The sequence below is a fragment of the Pteropus alecto genome, unplaced genomic scaffold, assembly GCF_000325575.1.
Source record: "Pteropus alecto unplaced genomic scaffold, ASM32557v1 scaffold46, whole genome shotgun sequence".
Taxonomy (NCBI): domain Eukaryota; kingdom Metazoa; phylum Chordata; class Mammalia; order Chiroptera; family Pteropodidae; genus Pteropus; species Pteropus alecto.
Genome location: NW_006439231.1, coordinates 3,707,441 through 3,714,539, shown reverse-complemented (window position 1 = coordinate 3,714,539; position 7,099 = coordinate 3,707,441). Strand labels below are relative to the sequence as shown.

The 7,099-nt window shown below is 33.2% G+C and overlaps 1 pseudogene; it reads right to left on the bottom strand.

Annotated features, from left to right (window-relative positions):
* Positions 1–3,292: 3,292 nt before the first annotated feature.
* Positions 3,293–3,411, bottom strand: LOC112483531 (annotated as a pseudogene).
* Positions 3,412–7,099: the final 3,688 nt, after the last annotated feature.

Genomic DNA, 7,099 nt, shown 5'->3' with positions numbered 1-7,099 from the left:
TATAATTTCTCAGAGCATAATTTTTAAAAACTTTTGAAAGCCTTAGTCATTCTGTTTAACTTTCCTTAGTCCCACATTGCTCTTGTGTAGAAAAGCGAAATGTTAGACAAAAAATATCTCTTTCATGGTATTTTAAAGATATATATATATGTTTAAATGCCCAGTGATTGATTGATTGATAATTGTTTTTCAGAAAATGTTAATTATCTTATTTAATCTTACATATATTGCTTTAAAATTCAACAAAATTTCAACATCCTTTTTCAGATAGACAATCTAAAACCTAAAAAAATGGTGATATTGATCAATATAAATAATATATATCTGTTCATCTAGTGTCTCATGAATTGTGAATAAACTAATAGCTAAATCTTATAACTTATATGTAAGGTCAGAAATTTTTAAAGTGCTTAGTTTGCCTGGACATGGAAAGCAATGCTTTTATTCTTACATATTTACCTTGAGGTCAAGAAGTTCTCCTTATGACCTCAAATTGAATGAGAGTGATATAACCTAAGATGATATGGAAAATAGCATTAAAGAAGGAAAAAGGATTAAAGAAGGAGCAGGATTTGTTGTTGTTTTCTCATTTACCAATGTTGAAGACTAGTAGTTAGATAACATAGAAAAGAAAAAGTTGGCCTAAATATGCAAACCACTGAGAGATTTTCTTGAACTGGGACAGTCCCAAGCTAATTTTCACAATATATAATATGTTCGAAGGCAATGGGCCTGGGAGGTATTATTATAACTTTATTCAAAGAAAAGTGTATTACTCTTGTTCCATATGAACTTAAAAATATGAATGACTTCAGAGATGAATGAGGATTTCTCTCTTCTCTTCCTTCTCTTTTTTCATTGCTTATGTCTGCAGTTGGGAAGAAAGTTATGTTATTAGTCTCTATATATTTTAAGTGCAGAAAAGAGGTTCGTTTAATAATTCAAAAAACATTTTTCTATGAATAAGATATCTCAATCAATTCCCAACAGTATAAAAAGACGTAGCGAAATTAACCCATTCTCTTTTCTGTTACTACAATCAAAACAGTTTATCTTCGGAATTTTTATTTATTGACAGAATTATATACTTTGAAAACTGAGCCATATATATTTTTTTATAAATACTAGTTTGATTAATCTATGACAAAACATGGCCATAACAGAAAAACAAGTATGCCAACAAATAAACCAATGTAATTACCTTTAATGTATATGTATTTTTTCAAAATTGTGGTAAGAACACTTAACATGAGATCTTAACATGAGATCTGCCCTCTTAACAAATATTTAAGTGTACAATTCCGTACTGTTAACTATAAGTACATGTTGTACAGCGGGTCTCTAGAATTTAATGCATCTTACAGAACTGACACTTTATATCCACTGAATATCTCCCCATTTTTCCCGCTCCTCCAGCCCTTGGCATTTACCATTCAACTCTATGCTTCTATGAGTTTGACTATTTTAGATATCTCATGTAAGTGGAATGCCAATATTTATCTCTCTGAGTGGCCCATTTCACTTAGCATAGTGTCCTCCAGATTCACCCATGTTGTCATACTTGGAGGGATTACAAGATTTCCTTTTTTTAAGGCTGAATAATGTTCCATTATATATTTTATATATTTATATTTTATAATATATAAAAATATAAAAGTATATGTAATATATATGTTTCAAGTTTAAAATTATATTAATTAGATTTTCTAATTTATTTTTCCAACTTATCTAGGTAATAAAGAATTTGCCTAACCTATAGAGACTAGCAAATTTATCTGCTTAGATATTTTCATTAATTATTCCACATTGGTTTTAGCACAGTAAATTTCTGAAGTGGCATAGAAATATTTGACTTTTCAGCCTTTCCTGTTTAAGAACAGTTTCCATTAAACATAAATATATAATTTCACAATTATATAACTGCATTTTTTTTCCACAAAGTCATGAGATACTGGGCACAATAATGTGGACAATCTATTTACTAAAACTAGCAGCATGCAAAATTTAAATTGACAATATGAGATTATTATAAATGAAATTATTTTATTTCTCTAAAAAATAATGATAATTTAATAACTCTATGCTAGTGGAATGACATATTAGTATATTTCCTAACAGAGTAGTTTCCTATCATCACACCAAAATGCCAGTGTTAAATCATCTATTTGTTGGTATAATAATAACTTCCATTAGAAAGTAGTTTACAAATTTTCAAAGCATTTTCATACATTATTTCCGTTATTTAAAATAACTCTGTAAGGAGGAAAATAACTGGTGTTCCTTTTTATATATATATGAATGAAGAAATATCGGTTCAAAGAGTATAGCATGGCAACAGCAACCTAATACATAGACGACCTGACCTAGAATCCATGTCGGTTAACTCTCAGTTCAATGTTCTTGCCATTAAATTACACAGAATTCAGATGTTATGAAATGCAAAATTAAGTAAACACGTATCAGAACAAATTTTGTTGTATTTAGATGACAATAATCATCTGGATAAGAATGGGCATATTTCATTCTAATCTAAATCAAATGCCTGATATTCAAATCACATAGCTCTAATTCAGGCCAGTCCTTTAGGAAAGAAAGCTATAAAAATAATAAAGACAATTTGTATAATTAAATACCAAATGCCATTTGCCTGAATTTAGTTTGCAGTGAGTCAAAAGTGACATATAATTATCTTTGTTTCAAAAGATCATACTTCCAAAATAGAATTCAGTAATGATTTAGCCTAACTTCTAGAAAATACATATTTTTCCCAATGATCCTTAGAGCTACTATTTGAACTGATTTTGCAGTTCAAATAACTTTCATGACAGCAGCAAATTTTACAGTAAAACAGAACAAGTTTCAGGCACATTGCATGTTCAGATGATATCAAATGATCCTGCTCCTGCTCTATGCTTCAGTGGTGGAGGAATCCCATGCCACACCTACCTACTGTTTGTTTTTGGAGTAAATTTAAACTCTTATCCAGTGTCATTCACTTCTTGCTGCTTTTTGAAGATGCTTAGGAGTTTCCATGTCAGGAATGTGTACTTAGTTTGCCTTCCGACGAGGTCACTAGATGTGTCCCCTTAGCATAACTACTTCCTTTTTTAGTCCCCTGCTTGTCTCGTTATTCTCAAGAATATATTCTAGACCACTTTATGCAGAATAAGGGAATATTTATTATGAAACCCTTACTTTGACTTTTTTTATCATTCCTACTGAGCATTTATCTTTTCTTATTTTTATTTTTTGCATTATCTATTTGTTTGTTTGTTTGTTTGTTTGTTTATTATGCCTACAGCACCTGGTATTCCTAGGTGGAATCCCATTCCAGTACCAACCAGGCACAATCCTGCTTAGCTTCCAAGATCAGACGAGATCAGTCACATTCAGGATGACATGGGTGTAGACTCATTTATCCTTTCTTGAAACCGCTTATATATTTTATTTCTATCTTTTCCCTATAACATATAATTTCCCTTATAAGCTTGATAAGGCAAGGATTGAGCCTCTTTTTTGTTCACCACTGTATCAACAACACCTAGAAGAGCAGCTTGCACATGTCAGCTAATTTGAATAAATTGATACCATCTCACTTTACCCATGGAGACTCAATATTTATTTGTACTACTACACCAATGGGATTCATGTTCTATGGAAGCAAAGCCTGAATATTTCCAAATTCACTTGGTCAAATGAATTCCCTGTCTTACTGGTTTCATTTGCTTTGAGAATGATAGTTTTATCTTATTTGGCACCATTCAAATGAATTTAGTTGGCTAAAGTTATTTCAGGAAACTTGGTGGGAATTAAAAACATATAGTTAAATTAAGTTGAATTTAAGGATTTTAGCCAATAAAGATTTTAATGTAATGCCACTTTTAAATAATGAGATGTCAGTGATTACAATAGAATTTCAAATTTTTCTGATCTCCATTGATGGCAGCAACTGGCAGTGACTCGTTTTCCATTTTAAAATTGTTTTAAACACAAAAATGTCCCTTGTGAACTGAGGAAATTTGATTAGTCATAATCAACATGGGGAAAACACCTCCTCTTGCTATAGACCGATAGACATTATGCAGTTTGCTCTAATTTTTAAGTCTAACTTCATCTATTTTCTTAATACTCTCATGTTACCATTGAATACAAAACTGTTTCAATGTCCTGTAGCTTCTTGTGTTGGCATTGAATATTTTAGATTTGAATAAAACTGATCGAGTTAAAATCACTAGGTTATAATTCTCTGATCTCTGTTATTCTTTTACTCTCCACTGTCCAATTTTTTTTAATTTAAACCTCTTTTCCCCCTTCTCAATTACCATTTGCACTCTTAATCTCTAAAAAATAAATGTGTTAATTATAATGTTTCCTAAGGCTTGTGATATTTTTGTAGTTAACTTTACACTTATGTATTTTTTTCATTAAACACATTGCTCAGATAATTTATTTATTGCAATAAAAATACAAAGGGTATATTTTATGTATTTATTTCTGAATTGCTTTAGAAGAAACAGGCCTTTTTTTATAAATTCACAAAGTAGCAAGTAATGTCCTGCAATTAGCAGCAAGTCATAATCATTGATTAACTAAATACAAATATTTTAAAAAATGAGTTAGTTAAATCACTCCATTGAACTTATATTGGGCTATTGTACAGTAACCTTCAGCAATTAAGATGATATTGTAAGTGCTAATATCAACATGAAAATTTGGGATTAAATTATATTAATATCTTTATTTACCACTTCATCATTTGACTAAAATAAACAATTAGCAGATGTATTTCTTTTTTTTTTTTTTTGCTTTATTGACAATGTTAGTAAATCGAAGAGTTATACAAACTAGTGTCTGTTATAGGATTTGCTAGAGAATATTTTCTATATCAAGAACTTCTATAAGAAACTACTTTGGATATATAGCCATGCCGCCCTGAACGTGTCCAATCTCGTCTGATCTCAGAAGCTAAGGAGGATCGAGCTTGGTTATTACTTGGTTGAGAGACCACTTAGAAATACCAAGTGCTGTAGACATTTAAAATAATAATAATAATAATAAAATTTAAAAAAGTAAAAAATAGAAACTAAATTGAGAAAATATTACCACCATTTGATACTTGAATTGTATATTAAAAAGCAATGAAAACAATGTTATTAGATTCACATTTTCATCAAAATGTTGAAATGTCTTAATGAAATATTTAACTCATTCAAAACTTAAGAAAGGCTTATGCTATTTAGCTGAGGCCCCAAATTTACTGATATTTAGAGTGTGTTGTTGATGCTAAAAACAAGTTGTTAAATGTGGGAAAGAGCAGTTATTTACTTTTTTTCAATTTTACAGATTTTTCTACCACTAACTTTTTATTAACAAGTAAAAATATAGTACTTAGTTTATTTCCAAACTCCAGATGTTTCTCATATTACTTAAGCTTAACTTCCATTAATATAAAATTTGAATAAGCTTTAGACTTTTGTTAGCTGAGAGCTCGTTAGCATGGCACTTTGCAATACAAAAAATTCATTTATATTCCAGTCAAAACCAGGCATCTGAGGAATGCAAAGGAAAGGGCTTACCGAAATGACCTACTCAGCTGGTTATAGACTAACCACATCCTATAAATTTCTGAATGGCCTTCTGGAAACTGTCACACCTACATGAGAAAAGATCTGTAAGTAGATAGGACTGGTGGATCATCTCCCAAATAAAGTACCTGAAGCCAAATCCTTGCCTCAGGCTCTACTGTTCAGGAAACTCAAATTAAGACAGAAATGTCCTCATTCCCAGTCACAACACAATTAAGGAGATATCTCAGAATCACTCAGACTTGCATGTAAACCCTGGAAGTTGAGTGAATGGTTTCTGATTATTCCTGGAGGGGCGGGGAGAAACATTGAGAAGGTGCATCTCTGGGCAAGTACAGTCTTTGCCTTTGCTTACCTCTTATCCCTTGTCCAACTCTACCACTAGAAGAGCCAGTGACAGCCTAGTGATTAAAGGAACGGAAGTAGAAATATGAGGAATTGCTGGAGATGCTGACCATACACTCCCACTGTCTCCTAATGCAAGCTCTGAGTTTGAGATAGACACAAATTGCCACTGGGAGGATTTGGTGATAAGACTAAGATGATGAAATTTTAAATGAGAAATGATTCAAACATTGATATTAGACTAGAGACTGTACTCTTTAATACCAAAAAAAAAAAAAAAAGAGAGAATGTGTTTTCATACTTGATAATGATCCCAAACTATATGATATGTCCAGGATTTCGTCTGGAGGCAGAAGGAAGTAACTGATAGAGTATCTTTGAAGAAATAGCTGTGAGAAAAATTAAGTTATCATTTGCCTGGACCTGTTAAGGGTGTGGTTCTAGGCAAAGATATGCTAACGGCCAACTTCTGCTTCTGTAATCTGCTTGCTTGTTTGATGTTAACTAGGGTGTGGTCAATCTGTTTGCTTGTTTGATGTTAAACCAGGGTGTGGTTCTAGGCTTTATAAGATGCCTCTTTTGGGAGCTCAGGGCTGATCTCCTCTAACCCTGCATGGGAGAGAGTCCATCGCCAGCCGGCTAATAAAGGCTCATAATTAATCTCCATTGGCTCTGTGGGTCTTAGAATCGTTCGCGCCATAACATTTGGGGGCTCGTCCGGGATCCTCCCCAGAGAGAGAAGGGGAGTTTTCTCTGAGACCCACAACCCCGGTCGCTCCAGGCGGGGCAGGACCACGTCCAGGGGGTGGCTGCTGAGAGACGTTCCTCAGCCCCGGACGTCGGTCGGCCCTAGATTGGAGAGACCGGTGGACAAACATTTCTGAAAATTGGATGCGAGCCTCTGATCTAGTCTCATTGGTGAGTTGGTCTAAGAGTCCTCTTAAACCTGTTTCTGCCTGTGGGCCCTAAGAACTAGTGGAAGGCTGGATGCAGCATAACTTCCCTAGTACGGTCAGGTCTGAGACGTCAGACCCTGACCCAGTACCTGTTTCGGTTTTAGTTTCTGATACGCTAGCATTTTGTGTTACCTGTAGTCTGTTTTGTCTATCTGTATTGTGTATGTTTGTCTGGACTGGTCGAATGTACTGTTACCCTCCTATTGCCTCGGT